Source organism: Littorina saxatilis, unplaced genomic scaffold, assembly GCF_037325665.1.
Source record: "Littorina saxatilis isolate snail1 unplaced genomic scaffold, US_GU_Lsax_2.0 scaffold_260, whole genome shotgun sequence".
Taxonomy (NCBI): Eukaryota; Metazoa; Mollusca; class Gastropoda; order Littorinimorpha; family Littorinidae; genus Littorina; species Littorina saxatilis.
Genome location: NW_027128892.1, coordinates 99,244 through 121,792, shown reverse-complemented (window position 1 = coordinate 121,792; position 22,549 = coordinate 99,244). Strand labels below are relative to the sequence as shown.

General features: G+C 46.6%; 1 long non-coding RNA gene and 1 pseudogene across 1 annotated transcript; both read left to right on the top strand.

Moving 5' to 3' along the window:
• Positions 1-716: 716 nt before the first annotated feature.
• LOC138957208 (uncharacterized) lies at positions 717-22,302 on the top strand. Its single transcript, XR_011452964.1, has 3 exons — positions 717-790; positions 17,625-17,690; positions 22,212-22,302. It is a non-coding gene; the product is annotated as an uncharacterized lncRNA (long non-coding RNA).
• On the top strand, positions 9,850-9,968 carry LOC138957212 (5S ribosomal RNA; annotated as a pseudogene).
• Positions 22,303-22,549: the final 247 nt, after the last annotated feature.

The following is a 22,549-nucleotide window of genomic DNA, read 5'->3' as shown; positions in this document are numbered from 1 at the left end:
GAGAAGAAAATTTTGACTTGTTATGTGTCAATCGTAACGGAAGACACAGTGGTTACATCATTTTTTTAGTCCAGCAGTCTCAGCTATGTGAGCAATAGCAATATATCCTTAGCTTACAATGCATGTATGTATAAAAATGTGATTTTGAGCCATTTAACACTTTTTATGAACAAAATATTAAGCATAGTACTGTGTCCTGCGTTACAGTTGACACACATAAATATCAAGCTTTGTCCTGGCATTATCAAAAAGGTATGCTACCAGTTATCTTTTAACTGTCAAAAACAGAATCCTAAAACAGTCAAAATGACTATATTAAATTTGCAAAGCTCTGTTTGCATTCTGAATTTTGCATGTGAATGTCCCATTTCAAGGATCACCTTTTGGCACAGGCTCATATAGTCAATGTTTGTAAAGATTTTAGTCAAGCATTTTGTAAGAAATGTTAAGTCCTTTGTACTGGAAACTTGCATTCTCCCAGTAAGGTAATATATTGTACTACGTTGCAAGCCCATGGAGCAATTTTTTTATTAGTGCTTTTGTGAACAAGAAACAATTAACAAGTGACTCTATCCCATCTCCCCCCCCCCCTTTCCCCGTCGCGATATAACCTTCGTGGTTGAAAACGACGTTAAACACCAAATAAAGAAAGAAAGATAGTTAATTGAGTATCTGTTTAAGAAAATTGTTTTCACCTATGCTTTTTTTAACAGATTTCAAGATGTTCTGTTCATCGCTGGTAAAGAAGTTAGAGCAGGAAAAGAAAGAAAAAGAAAAGCTTCAGTATAAGGTAAGTGCATAATGTCGTGCCCAGTTTGCTGAATTACCTGTCTTTCATTTTTTGTGTCACCAAAACATTGTGTTTGCAATGCTTTAGCTCCCTATTAAATTACATAACTTTACCCAACTCACGTATAGCAATTAACTCTAGTTCAGTGCTGGTAACGCTGTACGCGTCCCCTTGGTAACAAGGGAGACCACTCTAAAAAAGAGAGTGAGCCATCCCATAATGCCAGACCAACTACCGGTCTGACTTCCGTATGCGTGCGCATAGGCCGCCATTTGTATCATACCATACTCAGCGTTCAAGGGAATTGGACGTGTTTACGTACGCTCTGGCTGTGCTCAGCCTTACTCCTTCGTCTTAGGACTTGGATTTTGCCCCTTGGTCGCCGCCTAAGCCTTGCACCTATACCTCTGCTGTATTTGGTGAGATCTTTCTGTTTTACTTGAAACTTTAGCGACATTTTGTCGCTCATCTCGGACTTATGAAAATTTTCTCTGAAATTTTTTTGTAAGTTTTTGTTTGTTGTCATGGCGGAAGCTGCGCTGAAAGATAGCGCAAAGAGAAAGCCTAGTGCGAGACAGGTTACTACTGATGCCACGCCCAGTAAGAAAGGGTCTCGTAATACTAAAAGTGCCGGTCATGACATTTCTGCCTTTTCTGACTTGTCCGCTAAATCCCCGGTTTTGGCGGCAATGCTTGCTTCCCCCGTTTTGTCTACGCAGATTACAGATAAGAGTACTCCTGTAGATAATCCTGCTGTTGTTTCTGGGACTCCTAGTTGCCCAGTTTTGGCCGCTGCAGACGTAGCGTCTTTGTTGCTCACTTTGAGCTCACAGGTCTCAACTTTGGCGGCCGAGTTATCTTCAACACGGGCGGAGTTGCGCTCCCTCCCTTCCGGTGTTGCAGATCCGCCTTCGCTTGCCAGGATCCGGCCCTCGCCTTCTGCTACTGCTTCTAGGTCGACTTTCACTACGTGTGTTGATGTTCACGCTTCTCAGGACGGTGACGTTCGCCGTGTGTCTCTGCTGAACTCGCCGGTTCATGGCAAAGGTATGTCTACCCCACGAGTAGCCAGGTTCTCCGGCGAAAGGGGGGTGCGTGTACAGGAGGAAAAGGCGACCTCGGCTGCAAAGCCTGCAAGCCGTAATAGCCCTGACAGCCTGGCTGACCCCTCGCGCGGAAGCGCCCTGTCGGTTGGGTCGACGGGCCCTGTGCAGCGAAAGGGTGTTGCGCTCCTACCCCCTTCTTTGGAGGAACGTGGGGAGCCGCATCGTCCTCTCCCGCCCGGGGGGCAGGGAGTGGTTGACCTGGATGACCTTTCGATTGACCAGGAGAGTCTCTCTGGGGGTCACCTTCCCGATTGCGCTTTTGAGCAAGAGGGAGAGGTCGACGAGGGTACGTCCGCTATGGGGGATGACCTTCAACTTAATTTGCCGTCGAGGTTGCCAAGCGCAGTGGCGCTGGCCGCCGAGACGGCATTTAAGTATTTTCCGGAAGGGGTGGCCGAAAGTAGGTCAAAGCTTCCTCCACCTCGATCCGCCTTTGACGATTTCCGGTCGGCACGAGAACAGAAACCTCAGTTCCGATTCCGCGAATCTTCGTCAATTGCCTATGAAATGGCAAATGTCTTTAAGACCAAGCGTGGTCCGCCGGTTCCTCTGTTGTTGCAACATGGGGAGGCACCGGACGATGTTACTGATTGGCTTGCGAAGCCTGGGGGTCAAGTTTCCGGTTCCTCGAATTGCAGGTTCGCCCCTCAGTCAGTCAACTTGATTGAGTCTTTCGCCCTGCCTTCGGCCGTGCTTCCGGTTTCACCGGGAATGGCTGTGCTGCGTGAGGACGTGTACAGTAAAGACAAGCCTGTTCCTTTTACTGACTCTTCGCTTGCGTCTATTGAAGAAGCGGGAAGATCTTTGTTGGAGCTCTCTTCTGTGTCAGAGTCTTCACAAAGATCGTTGTCAAGATCGATCGCCACATCACTTGACCCTTTCGAGTTCAGGTTCGACGCTTCAGCTTTGGATGTCACCACACTTCTCTCCACGCTGGCTAAGGTTTCGAAAGAACAGATGTCTCTTTCGGCTAAACTTTATGCCCATGCAGTGCACTCCAGGAGATCTGCCTTCTTGGCAGGTTCCAGGATTCGGGATAGGGCGAACATTGAGAGCTTGAAGGTCTCTCCGTTTACAGACGGGGCTCTTTTGGGTCAGTCGTCCATTGACGCGTTCCAGAAAGAGTCACAGGACGCAAGGGACATTGCTTTCTCTCACCTTGCGCTACAAGGTTTCCAAAAGGCACATAACAAGCCTCAGACTCAGACTCAGTCCGCTAGCAAGCCTCAGACCTCTTCGTCTGGCGGCGGCGGCAAGTCACAAAAGCAGTCTTTCTCGTCGAGGGGTGGGGGCCGCGGGGCTCCTTACCCTAAGAGGGGTCAATCTTTTGGAGGATCTAGGGGGTCGGGGCGCAAGCCTCACCCCCAATGATGCGTTCCCGAACCTCTCATCCCGGTAGCCCCCGCACTGGTTGTAGCGGGCGGCCCGTCCAGGGCCCTCACTTCCTGGCTGCAGCTAGTGGACAGCAAGTGGGTTACCGGGATAGTGAGTTCGGGATTCTGGCTTCTCTGGTCAGGGGAAAAGGCACCTCTGACCAGGATAATTCCGCCATGCAGGGCTCCAAGGGATATGGAGGCAAGGGCCGCCGTACAAAAGGAGGTGACTGCTCTCCTGCTCAAGGGAGCGATAGAGGAGGTCACGGACCTACAGTCCCCGGGGTTTTACGGCAGACTATTTGTAGTGCCGAAAGCCTCGGGGGCGTGGAGACCTGTCTTGGATTTGTCTGCCCTGAACAAATTCCTACGGGTGATCAAGTTCACGATGGAGACTACTACCTCAGTTCGGGAGGCGCTGTGTCCGGGGGACTGGGCAACGTCTGTCGATCTCACAGATGCATACTTTCATGTACTGATGCATGTAGCAGACAGAAAGTGGCTACGCTTCCCCTGGGGAGACAGAGCGTATCAGTTCAGGGCTCTTCCTTTTGGCCTGTCTCTAGCGCCGTGGATCTTTACGATGATCGTCAGACAGCTTTGTGCTCTGGTAAGAAAGAACGATGTTCGTCTCAGAGCCTATTTAGACGATTGGTTAATCCTTCATCAGGACAAAGAGCTTTGCGAGGCTCACACTCGGGGAGTGCTCAGTCAGGCCTCTCAGCTAGGATTCTCAATAAATCTGGCAAAGTCGGAGTTGGTGCCATCTCAGAGATTTGTTTATCTGGGCATGGATTTCGACACCCGAGACTGGTCTGTCCGTCCTTCTCAGAGAAGGATCGACAAACTCCAGGATCTGATACGTTCTCTTTACGGAGAGAATCGGGCCAGCGTACGGGTTCTGGCCTCGGTACTGGGCCAAATGGATTCGATGGCGACGCTCATCCCGTTAGGCAGGGTACACAAGAGGCCTTTCCAGTCTGCTCTGCAGGCTCGTTGGGATCAGTCATCCCAAGGCTGGAATTTCCAGATAGCTCTGGGTTCATGGTTTCTGCGCACAACTCGCATATGGTTGCTCCCTCTGTTGTTCCAGGGAGTTCCCATTGTTCGCAAGCCTCCAGAGAGCGAGCTCTTCACGGACGCCTCTCTAATGGGGTGGGGAGCTCATCTAGACGAGCAGACAGTGTCAGGGGTTTGGGGCTCAACCCAGTCCTCCCTTCACATCAATGTGCTGGAATTGGAGGCCGTCTCCTTGGCCGGGCCTGCATGCGTTCAGGCCTTTTCTGGTGGGCAAGCATGTCAGGCTCCACACAGACAACACTACTGTGGCGTCTAATGTGAACAGACAGGGGGGGGACGCGTTCTCCCAGCCTGTTAGACAAAGCATGCTGTCTTCTGACCTGGTGTCACACTCAACACATTCTGCTTTCAGCCGTGTATCTGAGGGGCAGTCTGAATGTCCTTGCGGACACTTTGAGCAGAGGGGACAAGGTGGTTCACTCAGAATGGACTCTTTCACACCATTCCCTGCAGCGTCTCAGATAGACAAGCCCATGATCGACCTTTTTGCGACGAGATTCTCGGCGAGACTTCCTCTCTTTGTTTCGCCCTTCCCGGATCCTCTGGCCTGGAAGGTAAATGCATTGGAAATAGACTGGACAAACCTGGCAGCGTATGCTTTCCCTCCGTTCTGCCTTTTGGGCAAGGTACTAAGAAAGGTGGACTTGGAGAAACCAGCGCTGGTTCTGGTCGCTCCTCTTTGGCCAAGCCAGCACTGGTTTCCCGACTTACTGCGCCTAGCAGTTCGGCCCCCTATCCCTCTCGCCGTGAAAAAGGGAGACCTCGTTCAGCCTCGGTCAGGCATCCCCCACGAAGATCCGCGGGTCCTGAGCCTTCACGCCTGGATTCTGTCCGAAGCTCTTTGTTTAAGGCAGGGGCCTCTTCCTCCACTTTGAAATTTGTCCGTCATGCCCATAGGGAGTCCACGACTTCTGTGTACTCCTCCCACTGGGCGGCATGGTCTAGGTGGTGCTCTCTAAACGGGGTTAAACCCTTATCACCTAGATCGATGCAGGTTGCCAACCACCTGGCTTGGTTGGCAGAACAGGGAGTTTCACCCTCGTCTCTTCGCGTACGGAGGTCTGCGATCTCCTCAACTCTTTCGCAACTTGGTCACAAGATTTCACTCGGCGGAGTGGTGGCTAGTGTCATTAAGGGTGCCTCCCTTACTGATGCTAGTTTTGCGGTTTTTAGCCTCGGAAGATTTTGAACCCATTCTCTCGGCTTCTTTGATTAATGTGACACGCAAGGCTGTCTTTTTAATGTTGCTCGCGACCTCTAGGAGAGGTAGCGAGGTTCATGCCCTGTCAGGATTAGAGAAAGATATCGCTTTTGAGAAAGATGGGTCGGTTTCTCTTAAGTTTACTCCAGGTTTCCTTGCTAAGAACCAGAAGCCTGGTCAGATCTCGCCCGTACTTCACATCCTGCCCTTGAGCGATATTCTCGCTCCGGGCGACCCTGATGTAGTTAATTGCCCTGTCAGGTCTCTCAGTAGTTACCTGTCACGCACAAGGCATCTCCGTTCAGAAAATCAAAAACTGCTATTTATATCTCTGAATACGGCTAGGCATAAGGACATCGCAAAGGTTACGTTGACCAAGTGGGTCTCCAATCTTATCAAACAAGCTTATGCCTGGTGGGAGGTTCAATCCGGAGACATTAGGGCAGTCTTGCCTCTCACGGCAACCAGGACACATGAGGCAAGAGCATGGGTTTCCTCACTGGCAGTCCTCAAGTCTGGCCGGCTTACTGAAGTACTGGAGTCAGCCTATTGGAGATCCGAGGACATCTTCATCAATTACTATCTCAGGGACATCTCTTCACTGAGACAGGACGGCAGTTCTGCGCTACCTGCTTTGGTAGCTGCAGGGCAGGTCCTACATGCTTGAATTTTGGTAAGTACCCACCACCTATAGTAGCAATCTGCTATACGTGAGTTGGGTAAAGTTATGTAATTTAATCCAAAATTTTAGTAATAAATTTTAATTAAATTACATATCTTACCCAACTCACGTCGTTTATTCCCTCCCGCCTCCCCGCTGTGGTTGGTTTTGGGGCTAAAAAAGAAGTGAGTTGGGCTTCGTATGGTATGATACAAATGGCGGCCTATGCGCATGCATACGGAAGTCGGACCGGTAGTTGGTCTGGCATTATGGGATGGCTCACTCTTTTTTAGAGTGGTCTCCCTTGTTACCAAGGGGACGCGTACAGCGTTACCAGCACTGAACTAGAGTTAATTGCTATACGTGAGTTAGGTAAGTATATTAATTAAATTAAAATTTATTACTAAAATTTTGGATTATGGTTTGTAAGGTCTGTGTTGGTCTGTATCGAGCATAAACTCGGGAAATGCATGAAAACTTAACTTTTTGCCGTAACTTTCCACAACTTATTCCAGCGAAGCTGGTTGGTATCCCTATACTCACTTCGACTCGAGGCATGTTCTTGCCGATAGTACATGATTAAGAAGCATATTCTTTGTTGCAAAACTGTGGCTACAGCTGGGGGTGGAAGCATATTCTTTGTTGCAAAACTGTGGCTACAGCTGGGGGTGGAAGTTCACAAAAAATTGGGAATGTGCTAACTTTAATATAGTGGGTAAACATTCAGAGTCTATAACATAATGCTCACGCAAGTGGACGACGTCATGTATTGACGTCAATGCGTTTTGACGTCATATCCCCTCTCTGGGTTTTGTCTTGGTTTTTTTTTGCTTTTTGAGTGTATGTATGTGTCAGGCTATCTTGTGATTTTTGGCTCACGTAAGTGTAGCCTATGCGATGATAAACTTTGTCTGTCTGTGCGTGCGTGCGTGCGTGCGTGCGTGCGTGCGTGCGTACGTGTGTGTGTGATAGAAACTTTAACATTTTCGAGTCTATGGATAAAGCTCGCACAAGAAGATTACGTCTCGGTCAAAAGTGTTTGACGTGTGTGGTAGAAACATTTGAAGACGTCACATTACATTGACGTCACATTATGACGTAAGAGGGTTAGATGTCACGCGAAGGAATTACTGAAAGTCTCGGTCATTGTTATTTTGAGCGGGCCGAGACTAGTTGGCAGATCTAGTGTCTCGCTTTCTTGCACATCCCGCAGTGGGGCACTGCGGTTATGAAATTAAAAGCCCCTCCTGTTTTTGGAACCGCAGGAGCTTTCTAGTTTGCTGTTAGGTAGATTTTTGGTTCCTCTTTCCTGTCATGCTCTCTTTTTCTTAATGAATTCTTTTCTTTTTTCTGCCTTCTTGCTCATTCACTTGTATTTTTTCCAAAAATCTCTTCTCTTGCCGCTTGTCTCGCGATTCATGTATAGTTTAATCTGTTAGTGTTCTGATGTAAGTCCAGCAGTAGATAGGTTAAGCCTATTTTAACATACTGGAAACTGGTAATCTTCCAGTAGGTATTAATTTAGTTTTACTAAAGCCTGCTGGGACACAAGTAATGGGTTAGTGCATTTGTAAACAGGAATCGCTTGACAAGTGGCCCCCTTCATCCCCCCCCTTCCTCGTCCTGATATGGCTCTGCGTAGTCGGCTGGACGTTAAGCAACAAATAAACAAACAAACAAAATTTCTTGCACAGTTTCACCTATGCTTACTGTGTGTGTGTGTGTGTGTGTGTGTGTGTGTGTGTGTGTGTGTGTGTGTGTGTGTGTGTGTGTGTGTGTGTATATGTGTGACGGAGTGATTGAGTTTGTGTTACTGTTTGTCGATTTCTTACGTGAGCCTTGAAGGCTTCGCCTCTTGTTCGTACTTGCACGCATGTGTTGATGTAGTTGTTCCTGTGTGTGTGTGTGCATATGTGTTAGTGTGTGTGCGTGTGTGTGTGTGTGTGTGTGTGTGTGTGAGAAATAGAGAGAGAATCAGAGAGAGAGAGAGAGAGATAACTGTGAGTGTGGGGGGAGGTTGAGACAGAGAGAGAGAGAGTGTGTGTGTGTTATTAGTAATTGTAAGTGTGTGGGTGTGTGTTTAAGGGACGGGAGGAAGGTGTGCGCCTAGTCTCTAAGACACTTTGTCACTTACTATTTTAATTTATCTTCCTCTTTGTATTAATTTGCGTCTAAAGGGCTCTCTCCTCTCTCTCTCTCTCTCTCTCTCTCTCTCTCTCTCTCTCTCTCTCTCTCTCTCTTTTATGAAAAGTGTGTGTGCGTGTCACTGTGTGTGTGACTTGGGGTGAGTGTGAGGGCGAGGGATGACCGATTTGTCTTTCGCTGGAGTGGTTGGCGTCTTTGCAAAAAGCATTGAACTTCTACTAAATCAATTAGTGCGATATTGATCCACTCTAGCATTTAGTGTACATGTTGTGATTTGAGGCATTTGAGAACTTAAAAACCCAAAATTGGCTGCCGATTAAATTACATATCTTATCCCGACTCACATATAGCATTAACTTCAGTTTAAGTGCTAAGACGCTGAACTACGCTTCACCCCAAAAAGGGGAAGCAACCCCTAAAAAAGAACGGGCTTGACCTATAACCAATCAAGACAAGGGTCAAGGCCATACTGTCACGTGACCAAGCACGCGTGACTCCAACCGCCGCCATGTTGAAATGTGCACTCTCACTTCAGCGTCCGAGACGCTCTGATGTGTTTTCACTACGCTACAGGCTTTCAGCCTACTGTTTTCTAGACAGTGTTTTCTTCACCCCGTTTCACAGGTCCCTGCTTCTCATGCACCAGTTTGGGTGAGCTCGTTCTAGTTTGTTTGCATTTGTTTGTGTTTGTTTGTTTCTCCGTTTTTCGGTCTGTTTGTTGTTTACTAAAACTCAGACAATGGCTGATAAGGATAAAAAGAAACCGCAGACTAGACAGGTAGCTGCTGACGCTTCCCCTGCTAAGGTTACACACAAAGACCAATTAAATTACATATCTTACCCAACTCACATATAGCAATTAACCCTGGTTCAGTGCTGGTATCGCTGTACGCGTCCCCTTGGTAACAAGAAAGACGCCTCTAAAAAAGAGTGACCGAGACCCGTAAGGGTGTCTAGGCCAGCCCGGAAACGAGGCTGCCTTCCGTATGCGCGCGCATACTCCGCCATATGCATCATTCTAAAAACTCAGCGTCAGTGGGACTGGTCGCATTTTATGTACGCTCTGGCTGTTTCAGCCTTTGTTACTTAGTCTTTTTGACTTTGTTTCGTTCCTCTTGGTCTCTTCTTGTCATCTGGACTTCACAACTATGTTGAGGTGAGGTCGTTCCTTGTATTTTGCTTGATTTTGGCAGTTTTGTTGGCCGTATTTTGGACTTGCGATGTTTCTCAGAAATTTTTTCGTGAGTCGTTTTTCCGTCATGGCTGACAATGCTAAGAAGAGGGCAGCTTCTTAATAGGTAGCTGCTGTGCCCTTTTCTCCTTAGAAAGCTTTTAGGAAGTCTAAACAATCCGGTCTATGTCCGTTTCTGTTGTAGATTCTCTTGCTAAAAATCTTTTGATGTGTTGATTGTTTTACCCGCTAAGCCGGTAGACAAGTCCGCTTCCAGTTTGTTTACTACACTGGTGACTATTCCGGAACCCCCATTTTGCCGGCCAACGGCCTCGCCACGTTGTAAGCACCGGTTCTCGTCCTTTCATCGAAGTTAAGCAACGTCGGGCCCGGTTAGTTCTTGGATGGGTGACCGCCTGTGAACACCGGGTGCAGTGGCCACCTTTGTTTTAAGCCTACGGATTAGTCCGGGCTCGGTGTTAAACATGTTGTTATTGGGCTTGCGTCTGTAGACGTGGCCTCTTTGCTTTTGACTTTAAGTTCACAGGTTTCTGCTTTGGCAGCTGGCACTTCGTCATCAAAGGCAGAACTACGTGCTCTCCCGGCCGGGGTTGCTGTGTGTTCGTCTCTGGACAGTGGTCGTTCGTCCCCTGCTGTGACCTTATGTGGGGAGTTCACGGTCTCCGGCGTCTGTCCTTCTTCACAAGGTATGTGTACTCCACGTGAGCGTTGTCTTGAGGGAGTAGCCTCGGGTCTAATCCCAGGTGAAAGTTCTGAAACACTGGCTGATATCCACCGCTTAGTCGGGGTGTCAGTGGGTGCTAAGGGCCCTGACAAGCGAACAGATGTTCCTATTCTTCCCGCCTCGTCAGTAGACTGTGGTCAGGTTGAAAGGCATCTGCTTCCGCCCAGGGGGCAGGAAGGGGTGCGTCCACGGTGGTGGACGACATCCAGCTTACTTGCCGTTCAAGTTGTCCAAACGCCGTGACGCGGGCAGCGGAAAACGGCATTTAAGTTTTGTGGAAGTTGGTGGACCGCGAAAGGCGGGGGTCACCTTCCTGATTGCGACTGCGAGCATGAAGGAAAGGATAACGAGGATACTTCCATTTGAGGGTGCGTCCACGGGGATGGACGACACCCAGCTTACTTGCCGTTCAAGTTGTCCAGCGCAGTGGCGTGGGCGGCGGAAAACGGCATTTAAGTTTTGTGAAGGTTGGTGGACCGCGAAAGGCGGGGGTCACCTTCCCGATTGCGATTGCGAGCATGAAGGAAAGGTTAACGAGGATACCTTCTTATGAGGGTGCGTCCACGGGGATGGACGTCACCCAGCTTAACTTGCCGTTCAAGTTGTCCAGCGCAGTGACGTGGTCGACGGAAAATGGCATTTAAGTATTGTGGAAGTTGGTGGACCGCGAAAGGCGGGGGTCACCTTCCCGATTGCGATTGCGAGCATGAAGGAGAGGATAACGAAGATACTTCCATATGAGGGTGCGTTCACGGGGATGGACGACACCCAGCTTAACTTGCCGTTCAGGTTGTCCAGCGCAGTGACGTGGGCGGCGGAAAACGGCATTTAAGTTTTGACTGGAGGGGGTGGTTGAGAGCAAAGCTTTACTTCCTCCACCTCTATCCGGTTTGATGACTTCTGGAAGTTCGGAGGAACAGGATGTTCACTTCAGCTTCCGGGAATCGTTGTCCATTGCCCTGGAGTTGGCAAAGGGCCGCGTGTAGCCGGGTTCTCCGGTGAAAGTGGTGTACGTTCGCAGGAGGTAGCAAGCTTTGTGCGGTGAAGTGTTGAAACCGTGTCTGTTCTTCCGCTTTCTGGCGCACGTTCAGCAGCGGCTAAGAGCCCTAGGCAACGTAAGCTTCCGCCCTGGGGGCAGGAAGTTGGTGGGCTGGGTGATTCTTGGGTTGACCATGCGAGTCTCTCTGGGGGTCACTTTCCTACCTTTGATACCGAGCAGGGGGGCAGGAAGCGAGCAGTAGGGCTGATTCTTTGTTGGAGATTTAAGTCTAGCATGGAGTCAGCTTCCGGTTTGCACGGAGGTGCATGAAGGCTGTTCAGTTTAAGGTGCTCCTGTTTTTCTGTAAAGCACTGATTTTAGGTTCTGTTTCAAGTTAGCAAGTGCAGTGGCGCTCGCAGCTGAAATGGTTCGAGGTACAACGGGATCGTCCGGTGTGTTTCTGTGCAACCGGTTGGTCCTGATGTTTACTTATCCACGGCCTGTTGCGCTTTCGCTTTTGCGGCTGTGACTTCTGGGTGCAGGACGGGATATCCTTCTACTGTTAACACTGTGGTGTTGGTAGTCGGCACTTTTCAGCTTTTGGCTTCTGGTTCCGTTTCTGCGGTTCCTTTGCCTTTTTTACAGGCTGTTTTCACTTTCTCTTCCAGTCTTCCAGCTGGCGTGAGTCAGGTGGATGGAGATCTGGCATGGTGTTATGACGTTTGAAACTTTTCAAAACTTTTCCGATTGTTGGCAAGTTTTTGCCTTATCGGGATGGGTGACTGGTTCTCATCATTTCGATGTTCGTTATGATGCTGGAACAAGAGGAGGAAATGGGGAGGCTCATACTTCAGCTGTGTCGCGGTTCGCGGCATTTTGTAGTTGGTTTGAGCTTTCTGAGGAGAATCTTCGAGTGTTAAGTTCTTAGATCCTCTGGCGGGGTCATCTTGTTCTTGCGGAAGTTTTCGCAAGCGAGTCTTCTTTGTCACCACTACATTTGTGGGCAACGCACGACTATTTGCCTGTGGTGGTGGTGGTGCTTTAGCTTGTTTCTTACGCCCAAGTAGCGTGTCACTCGCGGAGCGCTTTCTGTAGGCTTCGGGTAACTCCAAGCTTAAGGACTTAGGTTCTCTTGTTTTTCGTTCTATGGAACCGCCCTCGGGTTTGGTGATGGCGATAGCAAGGAGAGACTGTCTGTTAGATCAAGGTCTCCTAGCTCTGGGAGATTGCGGCATCTTTTCTTTATGATTGGCTCGTTTGAACGAACTTGCTTTTAGTCTCTCGCTCGGGCGGTTACGTTTAACAGGTTATCTTTGTGGTCCAACAGGACTCATATACAAAGATTTTACTTTGCCGTTTTTTACCTGAGAGTAAGCCTCTGCCCTTTAAGTATTATTCTGTTGGCTAGAGGTTAATCTCTTTCTTGTTTGAAAGGTCTCTTTTTGAGCCCGCTTCTAGGCACGCGGGTTCTCTAACTAAGAGAATCTCACGGTAAAAGGAAAGCGCAGGGCAGGTCTTGGCTGTTTTTCGTTTCCAAACGAAAAGCTTCAGGCTGGCTGTTATCCACTTTGGGTTGGGGCTCCATACCCTCGCTTTCACAGGGCTCTTTTTGAGTTAGTTTGGGCGACCTGTTGGTCGCACAGTACGGGTCTTTGCAATCTTGGTTTCCAGACCTCTTTAGGCTGGCAAGAAGGCATCTTTGCTTTCTCACATTGGAATTACTTGAATGTCTGCTGTAAGGGTTCACTTGAGATACTTAGGGGCTTCTGCCTCAACTCTGGATTTGGTTCAGAGTTTCTGTGTTCTATGCAGAAGGTTTTTTCTGGCTAGGTTTGCTATGGACAGCTTTTTGGAGAAAGACTGATCTATGGTTCTTAGGGTTCCTTCAAATTTTCTGGCAAGTAAGCAGAATTTGGAGAATCCAGCTTCGTGCACATTTTAAACCTTTTAGCAATATTCTGGCTCCTCCAGAGCCATATTTAGCCTTTTGATCATTTCGAGTTCAATGATTTTTCTAGCTTGCATGGATCTTTTCAGATTATTGATTCTAACAGCTCTTGTTCTTATTTTTCAACTCCGTCGCTTTTTAACCCTGACTGAACGGTTAGAAACGACGTTAAACACTGGTTAAGGATAGAAAGTTTTTCTATCGACTTTGGTGGAGGTAATGACTTACTTAAGTCAACCTTAGCTTTATAGACTGCCACATTGTTTAGGCATGCCTTCAAGTGTTGGCAAGGAATTAAAAAGGGGGGGGAGCAGTCAGTCCTCTCTCTTCGGGTGGCGCGGACTCAGCTTCCCTCTCTTGAGCAAGTTTATTGCTCTTGGAGATCCTGATGTACATTTTTGTCCTGTTAGAGCCCTCAGCAGATTTCTGTTTCGGACTGTGCACTCTCGTTTGGAGACTCAGAAACTTCTTTTTATCTCATTCATCATGGTACGGTTTAGAGATATGTCGAAAGTCTCGTTAGCCAAGTGGGTCTCCACCATAGCTAGGCAAGCTCTTGGCTGGTGGCAGAGTCAGGCAGGGAATGTCAGGGCAGTCTTGCCCTTTACTACAGCCAGGCCTCATGAGGCAAAAGATTGGGCTTCCACTCTAGTTGATCTTCATTTTAATCTCCTGGCGGAAGTTCTTGAGTCGGCTTACTGGCTTTCTTGAAATGTTCTTCATTGATGTCTTTCTCAGGGATTTCTATGCCTTGAGACAGGATGCGTTTCTGGGTTACCTGCTCGGGTAGAGGCAGGACAAAATCTCGATTCCTATTTGGGTAAAGTGCCCTCCAACCTTTAGTAGCAATCTGCTATATGTGAGTTGGGTAAGATATGTAATTTAATTAAAAATTTTAGTAATAAATTTTCATTTGATTAATATACTTACCCAACTCACATCGTTTATTCCCTCCCGCCTCCCCGCTGTGGGGTTATATATGTCTAAAAAAGAAGTGAGTTGGGCTTCGTTTTAGAATGATGCATATGGCGGAGTATGCGCGCGCATACGGAAGGCAGCCTCGTTTCCGGGCTGGCCTAGACACCCTTACGGGTCTCGGTCACTCTTTTTTAGAGGCGTCTTTCTTGTTACCAAGGGGACGCGTACAGCGATACCAGCACTGAACCAGGGTTAATTGCTATATGTGAGTTGGGTAAGTATATTAATCAAATGAAAATTTATTACTAAAATTTTAAAGTTAAGGGTACTACTGTTTCTGTTCTTGACCCTTTTTCCCAAACAACAATGTCTGTAAAGATTTCGGACCCCCTGAGTCCAGCTATGCCAGTGCTCAAGGAGGTTAAAAGTAAGGCTACTTCAGCCAAGGTCAAGAAGCGCAGCGGAAAAGATAAACTTTGTGATAAGAGGACTTTTCCTCCCTTTTCGAGACGTTTTCAGCTCAAATGAATGATATGTTTGTGCACCAGCTTCAGCTCAAGTGCTGCGGATTTGCAGGCCACTCGCAACGAGCTACACTCTCTCCCGGCGGGAGTGGGCGACGTGGCTTCGTTGTCTCACATCAGGGTTCCGCCTTCCTGCACAGTCACTTTGGCTGACGTGCACGATTATGGCTAGCCTCAGACGTACAAGCCTCTTCGGTTAAAGATAAACGGCTTCATAGTCGCACATCAGTGACTATTGCCGGACAACACGAAGGACTCTCAAATCTTCTGAAGTTTCAGCGATTCACATTTAGAGTTTGGAACATAACTAAGAACACCATTATGTGGCTACTCTTACGTTCTGCACTGAAGTTTGTTTTGTTTTTTCGCATTTGGGGATTTTTTCCCAGACGCAAAGGATAGTGAAAGTTTATGTTTTTGACAATAACAGATAGAAACACATACCTTCTGGTTCAGTGATTCTACTTCGGCATTACGCCTCAAAGGGGCCTTTTCTACTGCGGTAACAAACTACACTCTTACTGTAGTCTTTCCAGCGGCAGCCCCAGGTGTTTTTTGCAACTTTACAATGTGCTAGGAGTCCTCTCCTACATTGCAGAGTAGTATATTTAGTTTTGTGACTAGTCAAAATTGTAAGCCTCCTCGGCTAAGCCATCCAAGTGACGTCGCACTCGTCACCGTACAGATGGTATAGGCTTCCGGCTTTGCCGCGGCCATCCCTCTTTTCCTCTGGATTAAGCGCAATGAAGGCAGAATCACGGAACTCCAGTCTCAGGGATTCAGCTTCGGATACATACTCTTATCCCTCTGCACGCTTTTCTAGCGACATTTTAGACTGAGTCTCTTCCACACAAAGGCAGAGGAAGGTTCTACTTGCCTTTACCCTCAGGGGGTTTCCAACTTCAGGTTACCGGCACTTGAAGTTTCAGTAAACAAAACCTTGGCTATACAGCGGCCTCCTTTAACAGAGGCCACCTCTTTTCCAAAGCCAATTCTCTTCTCTTGAAGATATCTTGCCAAGGTTTCTAAACGAGCTTCATCTACCCATACAGTCATCGGGAAAAGGAAAATCACCCCTCCCTCGGGACGGGGATTGATAGGAGTATGGTCCGGGAGCGGATCAGGTTACTGATAACCACACGTGTCATTCCCCATTGCGGGCTGGATTAACACAGAACTAACAGGCAACTTGGTTTTCAATACTCCCGTCTTTTCACCCCTGCTTTTGCAACAGGGAAAGTATACCCGCTTCCTTGCAGCCATGGCATAGACTTTCTTGTTTACAGCCTAAGGCAGCAACACGGTCGCGTCCGACCACTGAGGTTAAAAAGCATCGGGCGCGGTTAATACGGGATGGCCCCGGTGACCGTTTGGAACACGGGCCCGGCCGGCAATCTTTTTAACGTGCAAGCTGCTAATTTAGGGCTTCAGCTATGGTACTGTCCTTTACTATCAGCAGTACTTTGCTCCCACGAGGGCTCTACTTCCGGTTTCACCGAAGTTTCGCCCTCCCTTTCTTTCAAGCCAACACTTAGGGACACGGGTATATAGTTTTCACTGATACCACTCCCGTAGCCATTGAGGACAACGGTTGTCTTCTCTGGAGCTTGATTGACACTCAGAACTTCATCCTTTTTCTTTAAAAAGACCAGTGACAGTCTGTCACACCCTCGCGAATGGGTCCTTCCCTCTCACTCATAAGGCTTATGAGACAAAGTGGAAAGGATAAGAGGGGGGTTTCGTAACTTGGACAGTTCTCCCTTGGTCTCCGTCCAGACTGTGCGAGATAGAACATGGACCTACTCCTAGGTCTTGCCGGAATTAAGAAATTTCTTCTTCCTTATCTTATCAGTGTGACTTACTTAGCTCGCACTATAAGATCACAGGTCTCTCTTTAGCAGAGAGACCACATGCTAGATAGGGTTCATAAACAAAAGGTCACAGCAGGGCAAGTCCGAGTCTTTTTGGTGCTGGAATTTCTAGCTCCTCAGATTTTGAACCGCTACAGTCCGCTCGCCTTCATAAACAGGTGACGCGAAATGCTCTCCCTTTTACTTCCAGCTACAGCACGCAGAGGTAGCGAGTTTCTTGCACTCTCTGGCTTACCGGGGGAGTCATAGTTTTCAATAGAGGCGCTCTATTTCACTCTGTTTCTGGCTAGGCTTCTAGCCAAGATTCAGAAGCCAGGACAACCATCTCTGATGGTCTAAATTACTCCCACCACCTACATTAGCAATCTGCTATATGTGAGTCGGGATAAGATATGTAATTTAATCGAAAATTTTATTAGTAAATTTTGATTTGATTAATATACTTACCCGACTCACATCGTTAATACTCTCCCACCTACCCCACTTAGGGTTTCCCTAAAAACGAACAAATCACTTCAGTGAGAGTGAACAGTTCAACATGGCGGCGGTTGGAGTCACGCGTGCTTGGTCACGTGACGGTATGGCCTTGACCCTTGTCTTGATTGGTTATAGGTCAAGGCCGTTCTTTTTTAGGGGTTGCTTCCCCTTTTTGGGGTGAAGCGTTCAGGTGAGATAAATCTGTGTCAGTTGTGTATAGATCATTGGGAATAGAGACACATCATCAGTGTAAATAATGAGCTCCAATCTGCATGCTTTCGAAATGAAGACTAGGGCATCATATTGAGTGGAAACTGCAGCGGATATACAGCCTTTTTATTTTAAAAGCTGAGGCAGGACAATATAGCTCAATAATTACTGTGGCATCAGCGGTGTTTCTCTACTGGGTATTCCCAATGAGCTATTTAAAGCTAAGCTTGTCTCACCTTTAGGGAATTTGAACCCCAAATATACAACTCTTCCACGGCCCATAAAATCCAGAGACAGTTATTTTCAGAATTAATTTGTTTGACACTCCTGACTGTATCTGAGCATTATAATGATCAATAATATTAGTTTTCTGTGTGACCCTGAAAGCTGCTGTTTATAATTAGTTCATGTCTTTGTTTTTTCAGGTGACGTCCCTTACAGTAGAGGTTGGCGATTTACGCAAACAGATAGAGGATATCATTGCATGGAAGGTCAGCAGTGGGATTTTATTCCTTCTTTGTTTTTTAATCAAAGTGTTTGCATTTAGATGTATACCAGTATACTTTGAAATTTGGAGCTAAGACACTGACAAAATTACATGAGAAGGTGTGTTTTTTGGGGTAGTGTTTTGGTTTTAGCTACTAACATTTGAACTGTCCATGAATGGTACTTAGACTGTTGGTTGTGGTCATACTAGATCGTCTCACAAAACTGTCATGCTTTATGAGGGTGGTACGTTGCCCATCCCCTCTCCCTTATGCTGCCTTTACATTCCGCGTCCCCCATCCATGATTCAGTCATTGGAATCAGGTACCCGTTTCATCACATTTTTTTTCTTCTTTTTTCTTTAACTATAATGCACATCCAGATAACAGCTCCAAGCGCTTGTTCAAATATTTAAAACAAAATTAAAAATGTATGCAGGTACATGTACCTAGCAGAATATAGAGCCCTAAAAAGTTGTATGTAAAAATTGCCTGACAAGTTCCTGACCCCTCAAAAACCAGGACGCCTCATTCGTCCACGTCAATCTTCCAGAGACTTTAGCACCTCGAATCCAGTAGACAACTACATCAGGAACAATAGCAGATGCTTCACTGTGCCACGCTGTAACACTGAGCAATACAGACATTCGTTTTTTCCAAAGACTGTAGTGGCCTGGAACCAATTAGATGAAGAAACTGTAACCTCGGCATCGACCGAGAGCTTCAAGTCGGCGCTGGCAGTAGCCAGACGACGATAAAGAACTAGCTGCGCACCCCCCACTCCGCTGCAACAATGCCAGACATCTGGATGACTTGTTCTAAAAGTGCAGCGTAACAGACAGATACAGATACAGATACAGAATTGCCTCGAGTGGGAGTTGAACCAGACCACCAGTTTGAGAGGCAAGCACCCTGACCATTAATTGCCTCTCCGGATTGTAGCACTGTGCTTAGGTCAAAAAGGTCTAGTGGCTGGCAGTGCTGCGGTTAAATTGGCTTCCTTTTGATTATTATTCCAGAGATTATGATGCAATTTGTCCGGAATTTCCCAGACAGCTTAAAGGTACTGAACTTGTCAAATCCAGGTGCACGGAGCCCCTGGGGCTTTTAGTCATACCTCAGGCAGCTATCCGTTAGAAGAACTACCAAGTTTCATTGACTTGCACCCAAAGAGTCAAGAACTGCGATTTTTTTATCGAAATAATTTCGTACTCGGACCCGGCTGGTCTTGACCTATTTTGGGATCTAAATTTAAATCAGGTCACCACATCATGCACAAAAAGACACGTCACTAGTAGCAAACTATGTCAGACATCATCATGAGTTTGTGTAAAACAAAATGGAGGCCAGAATCACTCAGTTGAATCGAACTCCGACCAAACACCACGTAATAACTAGGTTAATTTATGCACTCGCGTGAACAAGAAACTGTCGAGCTTCACAGATGTCGTCGTTGGGTAGTTTTGTGTTTGTTTTACTACCATAGGAGGATTTTTGAACTGTAAATGCACTCAGCTGCAACAAAAACGCAAAACAAAGGCTGTGAGCTGCACTGTGCCTTTAATTAGTAGTGAGTTTATTATATATTTCCAAGTTCATGCCAAATTTGAAGCAAATCTGGCAAGAAAGACCTGAGCTAATTAAGTGAAGGAAAGCATGTGTGAGCGCTTAATCGCATATTAACATCAACATTTGCAGAGCGATTAGCTGGTAATTTCCCCACAAATATGCCATAAGGTGTACAGTGGTACCTGCCATGTGTGGCCCCTCTGATGAGAGGACACGAGTCTCTTTGAAGGACAGGTTCTGTTGTCTTGTTTTCTATTATCTCAACCAAAATATACCTGTCATGACAGGCCACCTGCAACGGAGGGACACTTTTGGCTGGTCCCAAGGGTGTCCTTTCATCGCAGGTACCACTGTATGTCATGCCAAGTTTAATGCAAATGGGCTGATAAACATCAGAGTTGTAGGCAATGACAAGTGTGACGACAGAGGGATGGATGCAGGGCAGGGCCTTCAAATAAGATATACAGTCGAACCCACCTAAAACGAACACGCTAGTTACGAATTTTGACTTATAACGTATTAGTTTTAAGTTCCCAACTGAATACCTCTTTCTTCATGCTTAAAAAAAATGCTTGAAACGAATTCTTTGTAACGAATTTATGCTTATAACGAGCACTTTTAGGATTCCCAAGCATGCATAATGTCTGTAATTTACTCACGCTTATGACGAAATCTTTAAACTCGTCCCGAGATCGACATATCATATCATTTGCATAACGAACCCCTCTTTTAACAAACACGTTTTCATCGCCCCAGAGCCGCTTTGTCTCTAAAAGTCACAATGCTACAAGGATCTGCGTGTGAGGCGAGATCAAAGGCAGGTCCATTGTGATGGCTGGGTGGCCTTCTTTATAGACACTGACCTTCTTCCCAGGGGTCATTGACCCAGTTTTAGCTATGAGAGGTGGTTCCCCTTTCATATGAGAGAGGAAACACTTCCTGCACCCGGGTCAGTGACCGAGTTTAACCTATGGGGAGTTTAACCTATGGGGCGGTCTCTTTGATGTCTTGAGAGGAAACTTGGCCAGGGTAGTACATGCACCAGAACTGGTGGACACCATGAAATCGGAGATTGATCAGAATGTACATGCACATGCTTTTACACGACTTTTTAAATTTTACTTCTAAAATTGTGACAGTAAAAAAAAAATCAATCAATTCTCTTAATGCGAATAACCGGCACGGTTGGCCTAGTGGTAAGGCGTCCGCCCCGTGATCGGGAGGTCGTGGGTTCGAACCCCGGCCGGGTCATACCTAAGACTTTAAAATTGGCAATCTAGTGGCTGCTCCGCCTGGCGTCTGGCATTATGGGGTTAGTGCTAGGACTGGTTGGTCCGGTGTCAGAATAATGTGACTGGGTGAGACATGAAGCCTGTGCTGCGACTTCTGTCTTGTGTGTGGCGCACGTTATATGTCAAAGCAGCACCGCCCTGATATGGCCCTTCGTGGTCGGCTGGGCGTTAAGCAAACAAACAAACAAACAAATCTTAATGCGAATTTTGGTTAAGACGAACTTATTTCCCGATCCCCAGTGATTCGTCTTAAGCGAGTTCGACTGTATTTCAGTTTGAAGAGGGCAGCACACAGCAAGTAATGATGAGAACATGTAATGGGGTGGAAGGAAGTGGATTATAGTTGTGTTTAAAGTGAGATTAGGTGTTTCTCAGGATAAGGAAGACCCAGTCTTGAGTGTCTCTTTGTGTTTTACACTAGATGCACAAACCTTGAACTCATCCTTGACTCTGACAGGCATGTGCAGTCAGACAGATATAGAGTTCACTGGCATACAGAGATAATTTACTGATAAAAGAACAGATTAATGACCTTATATGCTTGTTCGACACTTCTCTCAAATTTCTCTCAAATTTCTCATTAACAAAATTGGAAATGGATTGTATTTTACAGTAGATTTTAATTGTCCTTTTTAGTTTAGGTTTGTGTTTTTCTTTTTCTGTTTAAATCTTCTTTTTACTTTATTGTTTTTCGCTGATGAAGATGCAAGTTGAAACCGGTTCATTGTGTAACTGTTAGTGTTGCTTGGTTACATTAATTTTTTGACTCACATGCGAAGCAAAAGTTAGTCTATGTACTCACCCGAGTCGTCCGTCCGTCCGTCCCCCCCCTCCCCCCGTCCGTCCGTCCGGACGTCCGTCCGGAAAACTTTAACGTTGGATATTTCTTGGACACTATTCAGTCTATCAGTACCAAATTTGGCAAGATGGTGTATGATGACAAGGCCCCAAAAAACATACATAGCATCTTGACCTTGCTTCAAGGTCAAGGTCGCAGGGGCCATAAATGTTGCCTAAAAACAGCTATTTTTCACATTTTCTCTGAAGTTTTTGAGATTCAATACCTCACCTATATATGATATATAGGGCAAAGTAAGCCCCATCGTTTGATACCAGTTTGGTTTACCTTGCTTCAAGGTCAAGGTCACAGGAGCTCTTCAAAGTTGGATTGTATACATATTTTGAAGTGACCTTGACCCTGAACTATGGAAGATAACTGTTTCAAACTTATGTGGGGCACATGTTATGCTTTCATCATGAGACACATTTGGTCACATATGATCAAGGTCAAGGTCACTTTGACCCTTATGAAATGTGACCAAAATAAGGTAGTGAACCACTAAAAGTGACCATATCTCATGGTAGAAAGAGCCGATAAGCACCATTGTACTTCCTATGTCTTGAATTAACAGCTTTGTGTTGCATGACCTTGGATGACCTTGACCTTGGGTCAAGGTCACATGTATTTTGGTAGGAAAAATGTGTAAAGCAGTTCTTAGTGTATGATGCCATTGCTAGGTTTAGTTATTTGACCTTGACCCTGAAGGTCAAGGTCATGTAAAGGTCAAGGTCAAGCATGTGAGTCGTATGGGCTTTGCCCTTCTTGTTCTTGTTATCTTGTTCCTCATTAACATTAAATTCCATCTGCATGTGTTTGTGTATTCAGACCTCCCGCGGCAGTGGTAGCAAGAAACCCAGACCAGTACCAGGAGTTGAGATGCAAAATAATGTTGGATCAGTAACACCAGCTGCAGCTGCCGCTATAAGGTAACATAAATAATAGACTGCAATAATCTGATAGTCAATTGTTTGCTCATTCCTTTCAGCTGTCTCTGTCTTCTCTGTACCCACCAATTTAATTCTTCACGGGTCTCATGACAAAGCTATTTTTTCAGTGTGAGATAATTGCTACTGCATGAATAGAAACAGTATATTATCTGGGGTGTCACTCATCGGTGTTGTCAAAGTTTGGAAGGCTGAAAACAGTTTACTTTATGTGGTGAA